The sequence below is a fragment of the Drosophila miranda genome, chromosome 3 (assembly GCF_003369915.1).
Source record: "Drosophila miranda strain MSH22 chromosome 3, D.miranda_PacBio2.1, whole genome shotgun sequence".
Lineage (NCBI taxonomy): Eukaryota > Metazoa > Arthropoda > Insecta > Diptera > Drosophilidae > Drosophila > Drosophila miranda.
Window position 1 is genome coordinate 3137620 of NC_046676.1, and position 24948 is coordinate 3162567.

General features: G+C 43.0%; 1 protein-coding gene and 1 long non-coding RNA gene across 2 annotated transcripts in view; one reads left to right on the forward strand and one right to left on the reverse strand.

Annotated features, from left to right (window-relative positions):
• Window positions 1-24948, forward strand: part of LOC108157939 (laccase-1) — an 83966-nt gene that overhangs the window by 1889 nt on the left and 57129 nt on the right. The gene's annotated exons all lie outside the window — the stretch shown is intronic.
• LOC117187925 overlaps window positions 16968-24948 on the reverse strand; it is a 34028-nt gene continuing 26047 nt past the window's right edge. The window contains exon 2 of the long non-coding RNA XR_004472390.1: window positions 16968-17103. This is a non-coding gene — a long non-coding RNA (uncharacterized LOC117187925). The remainder of the gene's footprint in view (window positions 17104-24948) is intronic.

The window sequence follows — 24948 nt, forward strand, 5'->3', positions numbered from 1 at the left end:
ATCATGAATTACTTATATTAGCTAAAGTTCTAAATATGGTTGAAATTTTCCGGATTCCTTTAAAAACATTTCTCAATAGTATAATATATTTGGGAGGGCAATAATCTAGCCGATTTCAAGGCAATAGTCGCTAAAAACAGACTGTAATTGCTATAATTGTTTGTGCATGAGAAGTGACAAGCTGGTGCCAGTTGCGGGGGACCATAAAATATGTGAAGTTGAAAAAACTTAGACAATTGTAATTTTGATAATAACTATGGAAGAGATTTATAAGATTAACGTAGCGCTATTCAAAGTCTTTTTTTTTGATTAAACTGCGTAATAATGTTTGGATATTAGGATAACTTTAGTATGACCGCGCACAAAAAGCTTATGTCTAGTCTAGAGGTCAGCATGCAGCCATTCAAATGTTTTTAGTCCGTTTGTGTGCGCAGACAACTGGCACGAATCCACACGAAGGAAAACCCGATTGCTGCTTTACACTGAAAAATATTAGAGCAGAAATTGAGATAAAGCAAAATATTTTGCGCCAAAGAAAAGAACAAATATTGAGAGGAAACATTAGAATATTATTATACCCGATACTCAAAATGAGTATTGGGGTATATTAGATTTGTGGTAAAAGTGGATGTTTGTAACGTCCAGAAGGAATCGTTTCCGACCCCATAAAGTATATATATTCTTGATCAGCATCAATAGCCGAGTCGATTGAGCCATGTCTGTCTGTCCGTCCGTCTGTCCGTCCCCTTCAGCGCCTGGTGCTCAAAGACTATAAGAGCTAGAGCAACGATGTTTTGGATCCAGACTTCTGTGATATGTCACTGCTATAAAAATATTTCAAAACTTCGCCCCGCCCACTTCCGCCCCCACAAAGGACGAAAATCTGTGGCATCCACATTTTTAAAGATACGATAAAACCAAAAACGCAGAATCGTAGAGGATGACTATATGTTCTAGAGTGTAAAATCTCAACCAGATCGTATAATTATTATAGCCAGAATCAAGAAAACAATTTCATTATTTCTCGCTCTGTCTCTCTCTAACACACAGGTTTCATGGTCTGTTTTGCCAATTGCAAAATATGAGCTCAAGGATCTCAGAACCTATAAGAGCCATAGCAACCAAATTTGGTATCCACACTCCTGTGATACACACCCCCTTCCGCCCCCGCAAAGGACGAAAATCTGGGGCATCCACAAATCTCAGAGACTATTAAGGCTAGAGTAACCAAATTTGGTATCCGCACTTCTGTTAGATCTCACTATAAAACGTATATCTCAGAATTTCGCACCACCCCCACAAAAGACGAAAATCTGTTGCATCCACAATATTGCACATTCGAGAAAACTAAAAACGCAAAATCATAGATAATGACCATATCTATCAGATTGCTGAATCTGGATCAGATCGGATCATTTTTGTAGCCAAAAGCAAGAAATAAATTTGCAGTGGCTACGCAGCGCCCGACGTCGTTTAATATTAGCGGCGTCTGCCGGAGGAGAGCCATACTGACTAAGTATCGGGTATAAATGTAGAGTTGCGGTCTCCCCAGCAACTCACAACGTTCTCCCTCGTTAAATATTAGATTAGGTGAAATGTAGCCACTAATTCCAATTGTTTCGAAGCACGCTCCTTAGTTCCTCTTAGTGAAAAATAAGAGAAAACTGTCTTCCCACATTATGTTGAACATTTTTATAAAGTAATATTTAATTTCCGCAGAAAATAATAATGAAGTCGTTTCTTCCTGGCCCCAAGTCATACGAAGTTTTTTTTATATTGGTCGTTGATATGCAATCTTTCATGTGGCGATGCGATTACTGCATCATCAAGTGGCCAGTGTGACACCAGCAGATTGCTGTTAAGCGTGGATCGCAGGAAAAACGCAGCCCTCCTCCCGCCCAACCGACAGAGGGGCGCTAAAGCATGACGCGCAGCGCGTAGCTGAACCGAACGCGAACATGCAGGAATGATGGTATACTAATATGCGAGGAAAATTAGAACTAAACTTACTAAGAGAACTAAGCATGCATTCAACATGCATTTTTGTCACCTATTTGTTTTAAAAATAAAAAAGAGAACTAGGTTAAATTTATAATATTTATTTGATTTTTTGGATGAGCTAAGTCCGGCTGCTTGCTAGGGCCAGATAGGTAAGAGGTATGCAGCTGATGCGCAGAGGGATTAGCATGGAACTAAAAGACGAAGGCGGCAGATAAAATGTGATTGCCGAAGTGGCGGTGGCACAGCAAGGTAATTGTCGAAGAGGCGGCGGCAGAGAGCCCCTTTAGCGGGAGAGCGCAGCAGCTCTGCAGAACGTCAACGCTTGCAAAACATAGGCGGCTCACTCTGCTCATACAATAACAATGCTTAAATTAACGGTTATTCTTCGGTGGCTGGCCCGAACAGGCACCATACACAGAAGCCGTATTCTAAGATAGGACGAACTTTCGAGGTATAGAGAATCTTTGTTATATAGAGGACTTAAAATTTCTTTGGCCACCACTTTATAAACCCAAGTACGCCCATGGCCTCATTTACCATGGTAGAAATGTGTTCAGAAAACTTGCCGTCTTGACGTCTAATATAACACCAAGATTATGCACCAGGGTATAGGAGGCCAACATGACTGAAAGTTATTGAGATCGGATTGCAATCGAGAACAAAATGAACTGTCCCTATACATGAGCACAGAGTTAAACATCATCCGCATACATGAGTACTCGAGAGTACAGAGCCTCTGCGCAGTATTTAAGTACGCGACCGGGAACTCCGTCAGGAACCGGTAAAAGTACTGGACTAACTAGTCGAAGATCCTGAAGCAGAGAGCGTTCATTTAGGATTTAGGATTGAAAATGCCAATCGACCACGTTAAGCCGTCTGGGTACGGTTCTTCAGAATAGTTTTCCTGAGAATATGTAGCTTGGAATAATTTGGCAAGACGATCGGCGATCAGCCTAATCATTATTGGCCGACGTATTTAGAAATGATAGCGAGGATGGGTGTGCTGTAAAACTGCTTAGGGTCTCTTGGAGTCTCTTAGCAGAAGCCTTTTAGCAGAAGCGAGTCTACCCTCTTCAGCCCAAGAATCTTCTTGATGTGTGCCTGGAAAACAAGTCTTTTGTTATTAAAACGTTTGTTAAGTATATCCAGAGCCCCAAGATAGTTGGCACTGGAGAGCTCCAACGATCGAACCGAATCCAAAGCCGCATCAGCGAGGCAAGAGCGAAGGTGCTGGAATTTCTCGATGTCACTGAAATCCGCATCCGCTTCAATCACCGATTTAAACATTGCCATAAAATCCGAAAACTCGACGTATCCACCAGAAAACTTAAGCACCTTTAGCTCAGGAAGTCGCTGCTTGTGAGCCATGATGATGGTACTATGTCCGGAATGGTTTGGCAGAGCCGTTGAATGGGCAGCGGCGTGTGACTGGCTTACTTCAACAGCAACCAGCAACTCAGCTTTCAACGATATGAAAAGAGTATCGAAGAATTCGCGCAGCTCACTCCCAATCTCGTTTTGATCGAGAGCCTCCAATTCATTATGGGCCTTATTGAATTCCTCTCGAATTTCTGCCAACATATCAAGGCGCACCTCGACTTCCGCGGCGGTCAACTTATCGATTTTATTCCCCGCGAAGGATTCGCCAAGCTTGTGCAATCGATCATATAATGACTGACTTTTACGCTTATACAGACTCAGTCTGGAATCAGCCACCAAAATATTTCCGCCCGCGCCTGTATTCGGAGCGTTGTCCATGTTAACCGTTGTGCAATTTGACACAGCAACGGAAAATGAAATACCGCTTGAGCGACGATGCATAGACGCGAGAGCGAGAATGGAAAACACGAAAAGTCAAGAACCGCGGCTGCTGCTGCGCAGAGAATGAGAGATTCGACGCTTAAAGTACCGGAATATGTATGTACATATATAAATATTCCAGCCGCACTCTCACTGAAATTTGCACTTTAAACTGTTTTTCAACGTGCACCCAAATGTATTTGTTGGTAGTTAAACTACCCAACAACAAAATATTGTATAATTAATAAGTGTTTTTAACGGAACGCGACTAAGCAATGTTTTTATATCACGTCGGGGTCACCAATGTTTGAGATGCCAAGCTTTTTTGGCACTTATTTGTTTCCAAAATCAAAAAGAGAACTAGGTTAAACTTTATAATATTTATTTGATTTTGTGGCTGAGCTGAAGCCGGTAGCTTGCTAGGGCCAGATAGGTAAGAGGTATAAAACCGATGCGCAGAGGGGTTAGCATGGAACTAAAAGACGAAGAAGGCAGATCAAATGTGATTGCCGAAGTGGCGGCGGCGCAGCAAGGTAATTGTCGAAGAGGCGGCGGCAGAGAGCCCCTTTAGCGGGATAGCGCAGCAGCTCTGCAGAACGTCAACGCTTGCAAAACATAGACGGCTCACTCTGCTCATACAATAACAATGCTTAAATTAACGGTTATTCTTCGGTGGCTGGCCCGAACAGGCACCATACACAGAAGCCGTATTCTAAGATAGGACGAACTTTCGAGGTATAGAGAATCTTTGTTATATAGAGGACTTAAAATTTCTTTGGCCACCACTTTATAAACCCAAGTACGCCCATGGCCTCATTTACCATGGTAGAAATGTGTTCAGAAAACTTGCCGTCTTGACGTCTAATATAACACCAAGATTATGCACCAGGGTATAGGAGGCCAACATGACTGAAAGTTATTGAGATCGGATTGCAATCGAGAACAAAATGAACTGTCCCTATACATGAGCACAGAGTTAAACATCATCCGCATACATGAGTACTCGAGAGTACAGAGCCTCTGCGCAGTATTTAAGTACGCGACCGGGAACTCCGTCAGGAACCGGTAAAAGTACTGGACTAACTAGTCGAAGATCCTGAAGCAGAGAGCGTTAATTTAGGATTTAGGATTGAAAATGCCAATCGACCACGTTAAGCCGTCTGGGTACGGTTCTTCAGAATAGTTTTACTGAGAATATGTAGCTTGGACTAATTTGGCAAGACGATCGGCGATCAGCCTAATCATTATTGGCCGACGTATTTAGAAATGATAGCGAGGATGGGTGTGCTGTAAAACTGCTTAGGGTCTCTTGGAGTCTCTTAGACGTATTGATGCGGTTTCTGCCCGCACCTTTCCGGCGAGGTCAAGGCTCTGGAAGCATAAGATGGCATTTAGCGCATCATTTGGTGAGGTGCGAAGAGCTCCACTGATACATAGGGCGAAGGTTCGCTGAACTTTGCCCAGCTGTTTGGTGATTGTCCTTTTTTTATAGGGCCGGCCATCTATCTATTGCTAGATACTTGTGTTCATATCCCATCTTAAGCCAATAGCGTTTTTACATGTATAGCAACGACTACGCTGTTGCTTTCCTCACTCTATCTTTGAAATTCAGGTCCCAATTAAATTTTTAGTCCATTAACCTCAATTCGCTTCTAGCTCTAGGCTCAAGCCTAGACGGAAAATTCCGCATAATGATACCAATCTCATGCAAGCTAATCCGATTTGTATGCCTGCTTCCCACCTTCATCCATCGGAACAATTTGTTAATCCGTGTGATCATGCCTCGCCGTTAGCAGTAAATCTGCCAACGGCAGCTCCGGTGTTTTTTACACCGAGCAATTCCTTCGAGCATCCAAGTTCCCATCAGCATCAATCCCATCACTACCGACCTGGTGAGTGCTCCTAGTGCAGGTGTGTTGGTTGCCGGTGATGTCTTGCCAATTCCTGCTCCACCCGTTACTGCCAATTCTTCTGCCCCAGGACCGAGATCTCTTTTAGGAATGGCTCCACCATCACGCTCTCGCTCGGTAGTTCAACTTAGAGCAGTGGTCCCTCGGAAAGCAATATTTGTTTCCCGTCTTATTCCTGAGGCCAGAACGGAGAATGTTAAACAACATCTTTCTTCTAAACTCAACGCTTCGCATTTAAACATTTAAACATAAGCACAACATATCATCCTTTCAAATTCTTCTCCCTGATTCTTTACTATCTAAATCTCTTGAACCGTCAATATGGCCTGAGCATACAATTATGCATGAGTTCCTCTCCAATAAACTGATGTACCATTTTTCTATTCACTGTCAGAATGTTCGCAGTTTGTTGGGCAAATTGCGTCGAATTCATACAAAAAATTGCATCTTTTGATTTCGATGCCATCGCTTGTAGTGACGCTTGAACCAGCTACAAAAATATTACTACAACAACAACAAAAATAAAAGAACGGAAAAAAAAAAAAAACTAATCAAAAATTTTAAATCCAGGGAATATCGTAATTGCGTTTAGCGCCCCTATTGCTCGTGATCGACGGGTACTTTTTGGGCAGACGGTCGGACTCGGGAGAGAGTCGGCCGCGGTTATGTTAACTCGAGGGAAATGGTGGTTGGCACTTTCGCTGTTAGGAGGGTTCGTGAATGCAAGTCCAGCTACGGTCGCTCTTTTCGATTTTGGGCCCCACTTCAGAAGGTAGTGTTTGTGGTGGAAAGAGGAAATATTAGCGGAAAAACATAACTAAACCTCGCGCCAGTGCTAAATCAAAGAAAAAAAGACAAACAAAAGAATCGTGTTGCTTTCAAATTATACCATAAAGAAATCGAAAAGAAATTTGCCACCCCAGTAAGGGGGCGTTCCATTCTGACCCCACGCCGGAGGCAAGGCATCCGAAAGTGGTCTCTTTTTTTTGTTTCGGACGGCCATTTGCAAGTTAATATAACAAGAGTGCCAATCGCCACATAGCGGTAAGTTGGACATTGGGGTTTAGGTGTCGCTAGGTAGTGTTAAATGGAACATGGGTTTTCTTGTATTACAGAATTGGCACGTTGTGCCAAGCAGATTTCCAAGGGAGAATAGCGGAAAAAGATAATTGGGATCGATGACCGAGCCGGCCGCAGCCACAACCAGCTGGCCATAGAAAGGGAAGAGAAGAGACTGCGCTCCCGAAAAAAAAAAAAAAGCACAAGAACCGATCGAATTCGCCGCTGGCGCAGAGAAGCGCAAGGCAGAGAGTCCGCCGCTCCAGCTGTGGGTCCGACTCAGTGCATCAGCAGCATCGTCGGCGCCGGGAAGCTGCGAAACTAAAAGCGGAATATTGAACATTTTTTTTTTGGCCCCCAAGTTTTTTTGCGTAAATATCTTGCCCTCGGCCGACCTGGCTTAGTAAAAAAAAAAATAGAGGAAATAAAAACCCAGATCAAAATTATACCCATGAGCCAATAGGCAAGGTCTTAGTGAGTACGAATACAAATACCTTGCTCCCCTTTCGGCAGTGTAGCGCCGTTAATTCAGTCTTGCTTTCCTTTTCCCTTAAACCGTAAGGGCTAGCCCTATGTGGAGCCCAAAGAAAAGAAAGGCATAAGGGAATAGAAATACAATATCAATGCTCAAAAGCAAAGAAAAAAAGCAGTCCCCCGAAAGCCTCTGCGCGCCTTGTTCTTTCTCTTCTTTTCTCTTTTTGTTGTTGTGCTCTCCCAATAAAATTACATTTACAGCAATTATAGCAAGCGGATCGTCTTCGACAAAAGCGCTTTTGGAGATGGATGGCACGTAAGTGAAAGAATATTGCTTTACTCTAAATAAATTGCATGCATGAGCGTGAGAGAAGGAGAGGTATAGGAAAGAAAGAAGGGGAGAGGTAAAACAGTTGGGCAGATCCACATGCCGGAAGAGATAGCAAGAACAGTAACCATGGGTTTTTTGTTGTTGTCACAAATGCTCTGTTAAATTTGTATGCCAGTTTAGCGGCTACCTCCTATATACATATACTGTTTTTTTATTATATACACATTTAATTCTTTTTTTTTTCTATTTAGTTATAATTCTTCTATTTTAATTATTATTAGTATTATTTTAATTTCCAACCTGGAATATTCTCGAATCCTGTTGTTCGCTAAAATAGTTATTGAGTCAATTGGGAGTTTAAGTAGAGTAGGGAAATGCCCCTGTGTCAAGTAATAAATAAGTTTTAAAATGAAATCGATAATGAACTAAATTATTTTAGGGCGCCATGCCGAGTGGATTATGGAAATGAAGTGAGTCTGGGGGATTTAGGGATCATCGGCCACTAATATGGCTTTGCGGCCCAGATGGTCAAGGTAGGGTGGGCAAAACGCTGCTACACCTACAGCTACTCAGCAGCACAACCCGTACTTCAGCATGTTCTGTTTTCTTTGCAGAGCAACCTCTATGTGTGCATAGCTTGTCACTCTTGGTAGTTTCTTTTCTGTATGGCCAGTCCGATCGATCATGTGTTAGGGAGGAAAACCGCACGCGAAATCAATATTATTATATGTATCCAATGCGAGCAGGTAGCACAGTGGTAAATCCTCACCCCCCCTTGCCGACGACAAATAGAAGCCGGAACCAGCGCGTGCTCCTCTGGTCGCTACAATAAGATCAGCTCGTTATGATAGCGTATCGCTATACGTTGTATGCTACAGTTCTAACTTATAGATATATTATAATCTTATTTGGCGCCCAACGTGGGGCCCGAAGCAGCCATCCTGGCTGACCCCAACCGATAGTCTTCATTCTTATCAATTACATCTGATAATATAGTTCCTAACACTTGTTCGATTGGTTCTCGGTTCCTTGTTCTGTTAATGGTTAGAGCTCTATGGAGATAGCTAAAGCTTAAAATTGCTTTACTACCTGGACTCCACTAAAACAGTTAACTCATGTGCTTTATGGAGAGTTTCTGGAAGCGTTATAACTTTAAATGGTTATAACTCCAAAATTTAATAGTATAAAGTCATTAGAATCCTTGGGTGGATTGTTTATACTGCATAGTAGGCGTTGCTTATTGGTTACACGTGGAGTCAAGACCTACGGCCATCCCGTTTACCTTGCTTGAGGACAATCATACCTATCAGTTGCATTTGGAATCGTGATACCTTCTCAGGAAAGTTCACTCCTATGTAACATATCTCCCTTCCTTCTTTGCTTCCTTTGTGTTTTCACTTATGTATACTTCCTAATATTGTTTGCTGGAGCTTAGTGAGTTACAGCGTAGCCGCCACTGGCGGAAAATAATATTTTATCGTGTACTCTTTTCGTTTTCTATTCTAATCTGTACTATATTGACAAGCTCACATTAGAACAGCTGATTAAGACCGTCACAACCATATGAAACGATAGCATGGCAACCAAACAGTTTATACAAATTCCTTCTTTTATACAATTTTTTTTTGCGTTATACAAAATTAATTTAATTAAGCGAGTCAAGAGCAATGCCGGTTAAACGAAGCCCTGAAAAATTGATTAACCTAAAAGACATTGAACGTCCCACAACTTCGAACCAAAGAGCACCGTCTATTTCTCACTCACTGACTACTAGATCGAAAACCAAACCAGTCGAAACTGCAACCATGCCTGACCCTCCACCAGATCAGGAGAATTTAGATGCTTCCACGCCGACTACGAGCAATAGAGCGGCAAGTGATGTTTTGTACACGGTGATGGCAGGCACAATTTCAGCAGAAATGGCAAAGCAAACTCTAGCCATGAGTGCAGCAATGGCACAACTAACAGAAAAACTTTCCCAAGCTATTAGTACAGGTTTACAAGCAGCTTCGACAGCTTCCTCTAGAGAGAGGTCCCCAATCCGTATAGAACAGTTGTCATCAGGGACACACGTTGAGCAGCATAATATACAGCCTTTATTGCCCAATTCACACTCGCAGGCAGCTTCGGATCAGACACGGGATTATGGTCAAATCTTTAGTCAGGCGCCACTGCCGGGTGAGGTACGTCCGGATCGTATAAGTCAAATAATGGCAAATTGGAAGCTGAGATTCAATGGCAAGGATTCTATGTCTATAGATGACTTCATTTATAGAATCGAAGCCTTAACCCACCAAACGATGAATGGGAACTTCGAACTAGTAGCCCGAAACTCGAACAATTTATTTGAGGGTAAGGCTAGTGAGTGGTATTGGAGATACCACAAAAGTGTGTCCCAAATTCGCTGGCATGACTTATGTGTAGCGTTAAGGGGTCAATTCAAAGATTCACGCACGGATCGCATAATCCGGACGGAAATCGAAGATCGTAAACAGCTCGTAAATGAGTCGTTCGATGATTTTTACAGTGTGATCACCTCTTTGGCAGATCGGCTCACACAGCCCATGTCGGAGCAATCTTTGTTAGAGACTCTAAGAGCAAATCTTCTTACTGAGGTTCAGCGAGAAATATTATATGAGCCAGCTTCCACCATTGCTCAGTTAAGACATCTGGTGCGAACACGCGAAATTTTTATGCGGACAGTCTACAAACCTTCAGTGGCGATACCGAAACCCAAATATCGCAACATTAGTGCGTTGGGACATCAAACAGACCACATTTCCGAATCCGATAGTTCTGATATTGAAGAGGTAGAGGTAGCTGCCATTGAAGCTTCCTGTTGGAATTGCGGGGCGAAGGGCCACCGTTATCAGGAGTGTCTAGCAGAACGGCGAGTCTTCTGCTTTGGTTGTGGATTGGCTGACACGTATAAGCCAAACTGCCGCCGTTGCAGCTCGAATGCCACAAAAAACTTAGCAGCGCGTGCACAACCGAAAAGTGCACGCAAACAAGTTGTCTCGAGGGGGACGAATACAGATTAGATGAGACTCCAAAATTGCTACATAACTTATTACCGGCCGCGTCATATCACCCTGACTTACAGCAATCCATTAATTATTCCACTCCCGGCAAAAGTAGCACTCGTTCGCGATTGCGTAGGATCGCCTTCAACCGTCAAACTAGGGCCGAACGCAAGATGCTATTAGAGACAGTAATTGGGAAACTCCATGACTTCCGCCCATATGCCCAAGTCACTCTACTGGGTAACACGGTAGTCGGCCTTTTGGACACCGGTGCGTCCGTGTGCTGTATTGGCGGTCATCTGGCGAAAGACGTAATGGAGAAAACGGAATATAAGCGTTTATCGGCCACGGTGAAGACGGCCGATGGAAAATCGCAGGATATTATTGGTCGACTGACGACAGAGGTTAGCTATCGAGGCGAATCCAAGAAGATAACCTTTTTCGTAGTCCCATCTTTATCGGGAGACCTTTATTTGGGTATAGATTTTTGGAAGGCGTTTAACTTGCTTCCAGTTTCTCTTTTAAGTGAGCAACTATCGGTTTTGTCAGTGAGCGATCCCTTAAGTAGGTCATTAACTGTACATCAACAAAAAACACTAGCAGCTGCCATTCTTCTGTTTCCCTCCTTTGCTATCAAAGGTTTAGGACGCACCACCTTGATATCGCATTCGATTGATATAGCTGACGCAAAACCAATCAAGCAGCGTCACTATCCAGTTTCACCTGCTATAGAGAAGCTGATGTACAATGAATTGGATCGAATGCTTAAGCTGGGGGTAATCGAAGAATCAAATAGTAGTTGGTCCTCACCAGTAGTATTAGTGCGCAAACCTGGCAAAGTTCGACTATGCATCGATAGCAGGAAACTCAACGACTCTACAGTAAAGGACGCATACCCTATGCCGCTTATCGATGGTATTTTGGCGAGATTGCCCAAGGCCGAGTTCATTACAAGCTTGGATCTAAAAGACGCATTTTGGCAGATACCGCTCGATAAGAAATCGCGGGATAAAACGGCGTTTACTGTTCCCGGGAGGCCTCTTTATCAGTTCACCGTGATGCCATTTGGGCTAACGAACTCACCTCAGACCATGTCAAGGCTCATGGATAAGGTTATCCCCGCAAATCTCCGAAATGAAGTTTTCATCTACCTTGATGACCTCTTGATCGTGTCTGACACATTTGAGCGGCATCTGGAGGTATTAGGAATTCTAGCTACTCAAATAGCAAATTTAACCCTAAATGTTGAAAAGAGTCATTTTTGTATAAAGGAGGTCAAATATTTAGGTCACGTAATTGGTAATGGCACGATTAATACCGATCCAGACAAAATAGCAGCTGTTACCGATTTTCCAGTACCTCGTTCAATTAAGCAAGTTCGACGTTTCCTTGGCTTAACTGGATGGTATCATAAGCTCATCCGGAACTATGCTGCATTGGCCGCCCCTTTAACAGATACTCTAAAGCAAAAGCGTAGCTTTGTTTGGAGCGAAGAAGCACAAAAGTCGTTCGAATTATTAAAGGAACGTATGAGCGCAGCCCCAGTTTTGCATAGCCCGAATTTCAATATACCATTTAGCATACATTGTGATGCAAGTGACTCAGGCGTGGGGGCCGTGTTGATGCAGACCAATGAGGACAAGGATGAAGTACCTGTGGCTTTCATGTCACGGAAGCTAAATAAATGCCAACGGAATTACACAGTGACCGAAAAAGAGTGTTTGGCAGCAGTTTTGGCGGTTAAGAAGTTTAGGGCTTACATCGAAGGGCAGGAGTTCATCATCATAACAGACCATGCATCTTTAAATTGGCTAATGACCCAGTCTGATCTCAGTTCACGGTTAGCTAGATGGTCCTTAAAACTTCAGGGGTTCCCGTTTAAAATCCAGCATAGAAAAGGTAGCCAAAACGTAGTCCCAGATGCTCTTTCGCGCACAAATACCGAAGACTTATCGGCATTAGTTTTGTCCAGCATTGTTGACCTTCAGTCAGAAGAATTTAGGTCGCCGGAGTATGTAGCCCTAAGAGACAAACTCGTTGAAAACGCGTCCAAGACTCCAGATTTGAAAATCGTAGAGGGGTATATATACCGACGCGCCGAGCACGCGGCGGGAGACAAGGTAGCTGACGATTTATGTTGGAAGCTTTGGATACCACGAGGATTAGTCGAGGAAACCTTAAAAGACGCTCACGAAAACCAGCTATCAGCTCACTGTGGGATAAACAAAACATTAGAAAAACTTAGGCGTTTCTACTATTGGCCGAATTTGGTGTCCGACGTAAGGACATATATAAATAATTGCCATGTTTGCAAGATCACAAAGCATCCCAATCATACCCTTCGATCGCCTTTAGGGAACATTGGTACATCGGATAGGTTTTTCCAGAAACTGTTTGTCGATTTCCTGGGGCCGTATCCCCGAAGTCGTTCTGGGCATATAGGGATTTTTATTGTGGTTGATCACTTGTCGAAGTTTCCTTTCTTAAAGCCAGTAAAAAAGTTTACTGCGGATGTCGTGGCACGGTATCTGGAAGAAGATTTGTTCCATTGTTTTGGGGTTCCTGAAACAATTGTTTCGGATAATGGTGTACAGTTCAGGTCGGAGGTGTTTAATGCGCTGCTAGGGAAATATCATATTGTGCACAGGTATACTGCTGTTTACGCTCCGCAGGCAAACGCATCAGAACGAGTAAACCGATCGGTGATAGCTGCAATGAAATCATATGTCCGCCCTGATCAAAAGAATTGGGATGAGCAGCTCAGTAACATTTGCTGTGCGCTGCGTTCCTCGGTCCATTCAGCCATAAATACGACTCCTTATCGCCTCGCTTTTGGCCAGCACATGATTGTCGATGGAGCCAGCTACAGGCTGTTAAGAAATTTACAGATGCTGGAAGATCGCACTGTACAGTTTGGTAAAGAGGATTCGTTTGACCTCATCAGACATAAGGCAAAGGATACGATGCACGCACAACACGCTAGGAATGAAAGAACATACAATTTGCGCAGTCGGCAGGTGTCATTTGTTGTAGGCCAGGAGATATATCGGCGAAATTTCCAGCAAAGCAATTTCGCGAAGGGCTTTAGCGCTAAACTAGCACCAGCGTTTATAAAAAGTCGGATACGACAGAAGCTAGGAAATTGCTACTATGAGGTGGAAGATCTGCAGGGTAAATTAATAGGGAAGTTTCACGCCAAGGATTTAAAACAATAACTTCTCTTTTAATAGCCGTTCAAGCGAGGATCCCACTTTTGGTGTGGTTCCCCCAAAGTGTGATTTTGGTAGGGGGGAATTTGTAGTGACGCTTGAACCACCTACAAAAATATTACTACAACAACAACAAAAATAAAAGAACGGAAAAAAAAAAAAACTAATCAAAAATTTTAAATCCAGGGAATATCGTAATTGCGTTTAGCGCCCCTATTGCTCGTGATCGACGGGTACTTTTTGGGCAGACGGTCGGACTCGGGAGAGAGTCGGCCGCGGTTATGTTAACTCGAGGGAAATGGTGGTTGGCACTTTCGCTGTTAGGAGGGTTCGTGAATGCAAGTCCAGCTACGGTCGCTCTTTTCGATTTTGGGCCCCACTTCAGAAGGTAGTGTTTGTGGTGGAAAGAGGAAATATTAGCGGAAAAACATAACTAAACCTCGCGCCAGTGCTAAATCAAAGAAAAAAAGACAAACAAAAGAATCGTGTTGCTTTCAAATTATACCATAAAGAAATCGAAAAGAAATTTGCCACCCCAGTAAGGGGGCGTTCCATTCTGACCCCACGCCGGAGGCAAGGCATCCGAAAGTGGTCTCTTTTTTTTGTTTCGGACGGCCATTTGCAAGTTAATATAACAAGAGTGCCAATCGCCACATAGCGGTAAGTTGGACATTGGGGTTTAGGTGTCGCTAGGTAGTGTTAAATGGAACATGGGTTTTCTTGTATTACAGAATTGGCACGTTGTGCCAAGCAGATTTCCAAGGGAGAATAGCGGAAAAAGATAATTGGGATCGATGACCGAGCCGGCCGCAGCCACAACCAGCTGGCCATAGAAAGGGAAGAGAAGAGACTGCGCTCCCGAAAAAAAAAAAAAAGCACAAGAACCGATCGAATTCGCCGCTGGCGCAGAGAAGCGCAAGGCAGAGAGTCCGCCGCTCCAGCTGTGGGTCCGACTCAGTGCATCAGCAGCATCGTCGGCGCCGGGAAGCTGCGAAACTAAAAGCGGAATATTGAACATTTTTTTTTTGGCCCCCAAGTTTTTTTGCGTAAATATCTTGCCCTCGGCCGACCTGGCTTAGTAAAAAAAAAAATAGAGGAAATAAAAACCCAGATCAAAATTATACCCATGAGCCAATAGGCAAGGTCTTAGTGAGTACGAATACAAATACCTTGCTCCCCTTTCGGCAGTGTAGCGCCGTTAATTCAGTCTTGCTTTCCTTTTCCCTTAAACCGTAAGGGCTAGCCCTATGTGGAGCCCAAAGAAAAGAAAGGCATAAGGGAATAGAAATACAATATCAATGCTCAAAAGCAAAGAAAAAAAGCAGTCCCCCGAAAGCCTCTGCGCGCCTTGTTCTTTCTCTTCTTTTCTCTTTTTGTTGTTGTGCTCTCCCAATAAAATTACATTTACAGCAATTATAGCAAGCGGATCGTCTTCGACAAAAGCGCTTTTGGAGATGGATGGCACGTAAGTGAAAGAATATTGCTTTACTCTAAATAAATTGCATGCATGAGCGTGAGAGAAGGAGAGGTATAGGAAAGAAAGAAGGGAGAGGTAAAACAGTTGGGCAGATCCACATGCCGGAAGAGATAGCAAGAACAGTAACCATGGGTTTTTTGTTGTTGTCACAAATGCTCTGTTAAATTTGTATGCCAGTTTAGCGGCTACCTCCTATATACATATACTGTTTTTTTATTATATACACATTTAATTCTTTTTTTTTCTATTTAGTTATAATTCTTCTATTTTAATTATTATTAGTATTATTTTAATTTCCAACCTGGAATATTCTCGAATCCTGTTGTTCGCTAAAATAGTTATTGAGTCAATTGGGAGTTTAAGTAGAGTAGGGAAATGCCCCTGTGTCAAGTAATAAATAAGTTTTAAAATGAAATCGATAATGAACTTAATTATTTTAGGGCGCCATGCCGAGTGGATTATGGAAATGAAGTGAGTCTGGGGGATTTAGGGATCATCGGCCACTAATATGGCTTTGCGGCCCAGATGGTCAAGGTAGGGTGGGCAAAACGCTGCTACACCTACAGCTACTCAGCAGCACAACCCGTACTTCAGCATGTTCTGTTTTCTTTGCAGAGCAACCTCTATGTGTGCATAGCTTGTCACTCTTGGTAGTTTCTTTTCTGTATGGCCAGTCCGATCGATCATGTGTTAGGGAGGAAAACCGCACGCGAAATCAATATTATTATATGTATCCAATGCGAGCAGGTAGCACAGTGGTAAATCCTCACCCCCCCCTTGCCGACGACAAATAGAAGCCGGAACCAGCGCGTGCTCCTCTGGTCGCTACAATAAGATCAGCTCGTTATGATAGCGTATCGCTATACGTTGTATGCTACACGCTTTTACCGAAACCGAAACCTCTTATATCAATGATTATGATATTTTTATTGACAGTTACACTATTTATAGATTGCAGATTCTGATTGCAGTCAAATCTGATTTCTCATTTGAGTTATTCCCATTCAATAACATCCATGGAATTGAATTTGTTGCAGTCAAAGGTCGTTTTGGTTCGGCATTTTTCTATTTAACCTGCTCCTACATTCCTCCCAGGTCTGATGCTGAGGTTTACTTAAACCACCTTTCAGCATTTAATAGTGTCATATCTGCATTAGGTTGCCATGATCAAATTATTGTCATGTTAACCTCCCATTTCTTTCTTGGCTGCCTTGCGATGACGCTAATCTGTTGTTTCCCAATTTCCACGATGACTTTATCAATGGGCTAACGGATATTTCCCTTGTCCAAATTAATGCCGTTAAAAACATTAGGGACAGACTTCTTGACCTCATGTTTGTTAACGATGCTTCTCTTGCTACGGTATCTAGAGCAAGCCCAATATCATTCCCTGAAAATCCTTACCATCCAACTTTGTCGATATCCCTGGAGTGTACCCGATCTGGTGGTGCTGACAGTTCCATGGCTCCTTGTCACATAAAGTGTTTTCGCAAAACAAACTTTATCGATTTAGATCTACATCTCTCGCGTGTTGATTGGTCCTTTCTTTATTTATTACCGAACATAGATGCAACTGTTAACTCGTTTTATAGCTACCATGAAGTACCAGCAGTGAGCGATGACGAATGTCATCTACAATGTCATCTAGGCGTTGACGCCAGCCAAATCGAACCCTTTGTTTTATCTTTTGTTTCTTTCTTTTCCGCGCGTGCCGAACGTAATTCGGTTCTGCCGACCGTGCGCAGTAGCACAGAACTTCGTTTTTTCTTTTCGTCTCCTTTGCGCCTGCGTCGTCAGAACTCGTTTGCTTTGTGCTTTGCTATTTTCAATCGTGAAACGAAGTTAAAAGTAAAATTAAGTAATAAGTTATCAGGTAAGTGCAGTTTTGAAATAATTAATAATATGTGTTGTGCGCGTGTTAAATAAAGAAAATCTCAATTGTATAAAAAGTTAAATTTATGAAAAAACTGTGGTCAAATTATATTAATGTTTCGCTGCATTTACATTATATTTCTTTATTCTTCTCTTATGCTCGGGAATAAAAGAAGAATAAAGAAATAGAATGTAAATCCGTATTATCGAATTAAATTGTTATAATCTGCGGTGGGCACGAAACTGCAATTTGTGAGCAGTCCAGCAGAAAAATAAACAACAAAAGAAAAGCAACAAAAAGCAACCCTTCTTTGCGCGGCTTGGCTCGAGCAGGTACATTTTTTTTAATAATTTAATAAATTTTTAATAATAATTATTAATAAATAAAGCTAATTGGAAAAATAAACAATTGAATGTATTACTTTTTTAAATTAAATGCATGATTTTTCATGAAAAATCATCACTTATAAAATGCATCATCGCTTATTAAGTGCATGATTTTTCGGCAATGCTCGATGACAATGTCATCGATTATGCCCTAGGATATCTCCATGTTAATGTCAACAGCTCAGCGTATGGCCGGTCATCAACTATGTCATCGGGGGTAGTGACGCGGTCATCGTGTCAGCAGCTGAGTCATCGATGACCCGTACTGCAGGGTATATTTACTCAGCCCTTAACACATTTGTTCCAGATATCACTGTACCTGGTTCGTCCAAGCCTCCCTGGTTCTCCAAGTATTTGTCATACTTAAAAAATAATAAATTCAGGCTCTATAAAAAGTACCAGAAGACGAGCTCCACGTTGGCCTTAGCTCTATACTCCTCCGCTCGTTCTCAGCTCCTTGCCGTTAATAGTCAGTGTTATAATCATTACCTTTCACAATGTAGTAGTAACTTTCGTAGTGATCCTAAAAAATTCTATTCGTTCGTTAACTCTAAGCGCAAGTTAAACGTTTTTCCTCCGTCCCTTCATTACCAGAACAAAACAGAAGCTTCTGCTGTTGGTATTGCAAATTTATTCGCTAACTTTTTCCAAACAACGTACTCGTCTCATATTTACAACGCATCCACTCCGTATCCGTACCAGCTACCTCAAGCTAACAGCATTTTTCTGCCCTTTTTCGAGGAAAGCGTTGTTCTGGAAGGTTTGTCATCTATGGACATATCGTTTTCTGCGGGTCCAGATAAGGTACCAAGTTGCATCTTAAAACACTGTGCCCAGTCCCTTTGCAAGCCCTTGACCTTTCTCTTCAACCTCTCCTTGGAACAGTCTTGTCTCCCAGCAATTTGGAATGACTCCTACATCATTCCGCTTCACAAAAAAGGTTCAAGATCAAACATTGAAAACTATCGTGCTATCGCAAAGCTTTCCGCCATCCCGAAGCTTCTTGAGTTCCTGGTCACCCGGCAACTGCAACATCTTTGTTGCAGCTTGATATCTCCGTCGCAACACGGTTTTTTCAGACATCGTTCAACATCGACTAACCTTCTTGAGTTTTCTAACCTAATCCACCGGGGTTTTCAAATTGGTTTGCAGACGGATGTAGTTTTTACGGACTTCAGCAAGGCATTCGATTCTGTGAACCATGCTCTGCTTAATCAAAAGCTCTCTTTATTAGGGTTCCCAACGAATCTTCTAGATTGGATTTTGTCCTATCTCTCTAACCGTACTCAACGTGTTTTGTTTTCTAACGTGTTGTCAAATACTGTTAATGTTACTTCAGGTGTGCCACAGGGAAGTCATCTGGGCCCGCTTCTGTTTATTTTATTTGTGAACGACCTTCCTCAAGTTATAACATACTCTACTACACTAATGTATGCTGATGATGTCAAAATCTGTCTTTCTTACTCTGATTGGTATTTGCACACACGCCTTCAACTTGATCTAAGTGAACTACTATTGTGGTGTTCAACTAATCTTCTTTTTCTGAACCTTTCCAAATGCAAACTTATGACATTTTACCGTCGCGCTCCTCATTTTGTCTCATATGTTCTAGGAAATCATGTCCTTGAGCGAATTTCGAGTTCAAATGACCTCGGAGTCCTTTTTGATCATAAGATGTGTTTCAACACCCATATAGCTGCAACTGTAAATAAAGCTAAGGGTGTTTTAGCGTTCATCAAGCGTTGGTCCAAGGAGTTTGACGACCCGTACGTTACGAAACAACTGTACATCTCGTTAGTACGTCCTATATTGGAGTATTGTTCTTGTGTGTGGAGCCCGCAGTATAAAGAGCAGCAGGCTGTTATTGACTGGGACTCGGGTAGAATCTTGCCACCCTACCGGTCTAGGCTAAATCTTATCGACCTGCCGTCGTTGCACCATCGCAGAATATGCAATGGCGTAATGTTCGTGCACAAGCTCCTTCTTGGGACTGTTGACTCCCAAACTCTCTTGGGTCAGATTGACTTGGCCGTTCCATCCAGACCTACCCGTACTTTTAGGCCTATCCGTCTACCCATATGTAGGTCTAATTATGCTGATCATGAACCTTTTAGGGTTTTATGCCATAATTATAACTCCCTCTGTCAAACCCTATCCCCTGAACTGTCTCTTAAACTAATTGCATGCAATATTTATAATCATTTAAATTTAGCTAACTTTTAACTTATCTTTTTCCGCCTTTAATCTAAGTACCATTATTAACAGATAACAGATAATTTGTTAATTTAATAAATAAATAAATTAAATTACCTTTCACAATGTCGTAGAAACTTTCGTAGTGATCCTAAAAAATTCTTTTCGTTCGTTAACTCTAAGCGTAAGTCAAATGCTTTTCCTCCGTCCCTTCATAACCAAAACAAAACATTAGCTTCTGCTGTTGGTATTGCAAATTTATTCGCTACCTTTTTCCAAACAACGTAGTCGTCTCATATTAACAACGCATCCACTCCGTATCCCTACCATCTACCTCCCGCTAACAGCATTTTTCTGCCTATTTTCGAGGAAAGCGTTGTTCTGAAAGGTTTGTCATATATGGATATATCGTTCCAGATAAGACACCAAGTTGCATTTTAAAACACTGTGCCCAATCCCTTTGCAAACCCTTGACCTTTCTCTTCAACCTCTGCTTGGAACAGTTTTGTCTCCCAGTAATTTGGAATGACAAAAAAGGTTCAAGATCAAATATTGAAAACTATCGTGGTATCGCAAAGCTTTCCGCCATCCAGAAGCTTCTTGAGTTCCTGGTCACCCGGCAACTGCAATATCTTTGTTGCAGCTTGATATCTCCGTCACAACACGGTTTTCTCAGACATCGTTCAACATCGACTAACCTTCTTGAGGTTTCTAACCTAATCCACCGTGGTTTTCAAAGTGGTTTGCAGACGGATGTAGTTTTCACGGACTTCTGTAAGGCATTCGATTCTGTGAACCATGCTCTGCTTATTCACAAGCTCTCTTTATTAGGGTTCCCAACGAATCTTCCGGATTGGATTTTGTTCTTTCTCTCTTACCGTACCCAACGCGTTTTGTTTTCTTATGTGTTGCCAAATATTGTTCATGTTACTTCAGGAGTGCTACAGGGAAGTCATTTGGACCCGCTTCTGTTTATTTTATTTGTGAATGACCTTGCTCTAGTTATAACATACTCTACTACACTAATGTATGCTAATGATGTTCAAATCTGTCTGCCTTACTCTGATGCGAACTTGCACACACGCCTTCAACTGGATCTAAATGAATTACTATTGTGGTGTTCAGCTAATCTTCTTTTTCTGAACATCTTTTAATGCGAAATTATGACAATTTACCGTCGCGCTCCACATTTTGTCTCATACCGTCTAGGAAATCATGTCCTGGAGCGAATTTCGAGTTCAAATGACCTCGGAGTCCGTTTTGATCGTAAGATGTATTTTAACAGCCATATAGCCGTAACAGTAAATAAAGCTAAGGGTGTTTTATCGTTCATCAAGCGTTGGTGCAAGGAGTTTGACGACCCGTACGTTACGAAACAACTGTATATCTCGTTAGTACGTTCGATATTGGATTATTGTTCTGTGTGTGGAGCCCGCAGTATAAAGAGCAGCAGATTGATATTGAATTGCAAAATCAATTTTTAATTTATGCCTTTCGAAACTTAAACTGGGACTCGGGTAGAATCTTGCCACCCTACCGGTCTAGACTAAATCTAATTGACCTGCCGTTGTCGCACCATCGCAGAATATGTAATGGGATCCCTTCTCGGGATTGTTGACCTACCCGTACTTTTAGGCCAATCCGCTTACCCATATGTAGGTCTAATTATTCCCAACATTAACCTTTTAGGGTTATGGGCCACAACTCTAACTCCCTCTGCCATACCTTATCCCCTGAACTATCCCTTAAGCTAATAGCATGTAGTATTTATAATCACCTAAATTCAACAAACTTTTAACTTCTCTTCTTTCCTCATTTTGTAATAAGTACCATTATTAGCAGATAATTGTTAATTAATTAAATTAATAAATAATAAACAAGCCACTGGCACAGTCGCGAATGTAGAGCTTGCATCCATGTTATATTTGTGGGTTGAGAGGGGTACCTTGTATTTGTTTGTGAATTATACGAGTTCCGTTTTTGAGGAATTTACTCCCAGGCCTCGCGATTCTGACCATTCGCATAGAATCATGTTGACTGCTATGTTCCACAGAAGAGGAGGCAGGACACCACCTTGCGGGGTGCCTCTGTTGACTTACTTTGACTCGGCAGATGATCCCATCGATGATGTCACCGTCCTGAGAAATTAAACAAGGAGCATCAGCAACGGTCCATCCCCAGGTCAGTCAGGGTTTCTGGCGAACGCTACAACATTGTTGAAGGCTCCCTCAATAACGAAGAAGGCTATTAGTGAGTACTCTTTGAGATGCAAAGATTTCTCTGTAGCCCCACAAGTCTCTTAAAAGTTTTGAGAAGGAAGGACGATAGACTGATTGGTCTCAAGTCTTTTGGTGTTGAGTGTGACTTTCCCTGCTTTGGGGATGAATACTATCTTTGCCTTAAGCCAAGCTTGTTGTTACGGCAGAAACCGCAGTGGCAGCTCTAAATATCAAAAATAACAGCACAGACATTAACAGCGCAGACGTTACCAGCACAAACATTAACAGCGCCGAGCAAAGGGTTAATCAGGGCGAACGGCAGCTATAGCCAAGGAAGAGGAAGAACGAAAAGAAAGACAGCGGTACAAGTTTTTTAGCTCTAGCTCCCATAGTTTAATACCCCGCCCCGATATTGTAAATGAAACACCTGAATAAAACCAACTTGAAGAACAAACCACGGGAGGCCTATTGAACGCGGGAGGCTTATCAAACGTACGGCCCCGATTTGGAGGCGTTGCCCGGCGCGGCAATACTTGTGTTATTATACACACTGCCATTATCTAAATCCCATCTGACTCCTCACTGGAGTTAGTCCACCTAGCAACAGTTCTATTAAGGTGCCCTACCGTGGAGGTAGTTTTTGGGAAGATCTTACGTAGCCTTGCGGCTGCTGACGTTTGCTCGATTTCAGATCAAATTTTTCGCCAGGAGGCATTATTTGCGTGAGTCTCCTCGTTTCTCTTTTTGCTCTGTTGAAAAGAGTCCTTCAGCTTTTGCGGATGATATCTATTTGTTTTGACCACCAGGAGGGTTTGTTTTTCCCCCTTGGTTTATTTGGGGGCATGCTGCCGTGAACCTGTGAAAAAGACGGTTTAGGTTGTCCCTTGTGTCTTTTGGGGCTTTTAAGTGGAGTAAGTCCTCCAGGGCTGTACGTTATTTTTCCCAGTTAGCTTTCCTGGCGCTAATATAGTCAGTAGATTTTGGGATCTCGAGGGATATTACCGTCTCGATGTAGGTGTAATGAGAAAAGGAATGGTCTCTAGGACTTCCTAAATTTTGACACTGAAACACTAAGCTGAGGTCAATAACTTCCTGTCGAATTTGTAACTATAAATGTAGAGTTTTGCGATAAATATTGGTATTTGCCCTAATCAGGCTGCGGACGCGGGGGACTAGCGGGATGGACCAGAGCAGCTTGCGGGGGAGACGAGAAGAAATAAAAAGGCGCGACCGTTCTTCATCACCGCTGCGGCGGCGTGTGGTCTTCGTGGACCACCACCATAGCCCCGACTTTGATGTGGGGCTCTGTTGTTTGCCACTTGCTGCGACACTCCTCTTGGTATAGGTGGTACCGATGCTCAGTGCGTTTGGCCCGAGCCCTAGCGGCAGCCAGCGAAGAGCCTGGCCGATCAGCAAGTGGCCTGGCGTGAGCACCTCTCCGTCGTTGGGATCTGTGCTGGCCGGAGTGAGTGGCCTGGAGTTCAGTATGGCCTCTGCTTCGGCCGCTCTCTGTGAGCGCGGCGTCGGCGATCTGCCGGAGGACGGTTTGTTTCGCCGACTTGACCGCCGCCTCCCACAAACCGCCGAAGTGCTGTGCTCATGGGGGGATGAATTTCCACTCCACCCCTTACTCCGCTGCAAACGTCCGCAGGCTGGGTTGCTGCTCCTCGAACGCTTCCTTCAGCTTGGTCGGAATGGACGACCTTCTCTAAACCTGTCGGCCGGCATATTTCCCGTGATCTGACTCATTAATTTTGGTTTTTAGCGAAAACAATGGGTGCATCTCCTAACTATCTGAGTGCATTCCCGACGTGCATTTACAAGCCAAATCTCCTGTCTCAGCAGACTGACCAGTGTCTTTGCATTGGCATGACCATTTTTTAAGTGAAAATTCCTCAAAAACAATTCGACTAAGTGACTCTTGGCGGGCAGTAGAGTAGGAAACTTGGCCTCAAGTGGTACAGGCGCATGCAACAACCTGCCTCCCACCCTGATAAGCGAAAACGTTCTCCCTTTTTCGGACATCTTTTGGACAAACGGGGCCATCATTTGCAGGCTTGGCGGAAGAGCCTGTCCCCTTTTCAGCTGTTTAAACTCCTGCGGAAAGACTCTTCGTTGAACCAGCCCATCAATTTGAGGGACGATTGCTGCAACTCCTTTACAGTCAACTCCGTGGAGCGCTGTCGATGCTGTCGATGTTTAAAAAACGGTACACATAGGCAAATACTCGAACTAATTTTGTGTACGATGAAAAACGAGCAAATATCTGATTGTGAAATGAGTCCTCAACACCAATTAAAACTTGGGCGGACTTTTTTACCTCCGATTACCTTACATCGCTTAGGATGTTAAAATGTTCTCTGGCCAACTGTGCTCAGGCTCACATAAAAATTTAGGACCTTCTAGCCAAATTTACTCAAGGAGTTCAGGGACGTCGCATCCACGAGAGGCCAAGTCCGCTGGATTTGACAGCGAAGGCACATGACGCCACGTAATCCGTTCTGATAGCTCCTGAATTGTGGCTACCCTATTTGATACAAAAACAGCAAGCGACGATGGCAGAGTCTTTATACAATGTAGCGTTATTTCGGAGTCCGTCCAGAAATAAACGCTCTCGATTCTGCATTTGTCAGGAACTTGTTTGACGTAGGACCAAAATTGAGCCAAGAGAGTGGCGGCGCATAATTCAAGCCTTGGTATGGTTTCTGTCTTTAGTGGAGCAACTCTAGCTTTTGCTGCCAGCATTCGACAACAGACTTGTCCACTTTCAATTGCTCGAATATAAAGGCAACAGCCGTGTGCTTTACTAGAAGCGTCTGCGAAACCGTGAACTTGAACAGCTAAGCATCCACTGGCAAAAGTTTACCTTGGAATGGTCACTGCGTGAAGATTCCGCAAATTCTTCCTCAAGACCTCCCAACCTGTCTGCAATTCCATCGGAATCGCTTCATCCCATTCCGATTGGAGTTGCCAAAGTCTCTGGAGGAAAATTT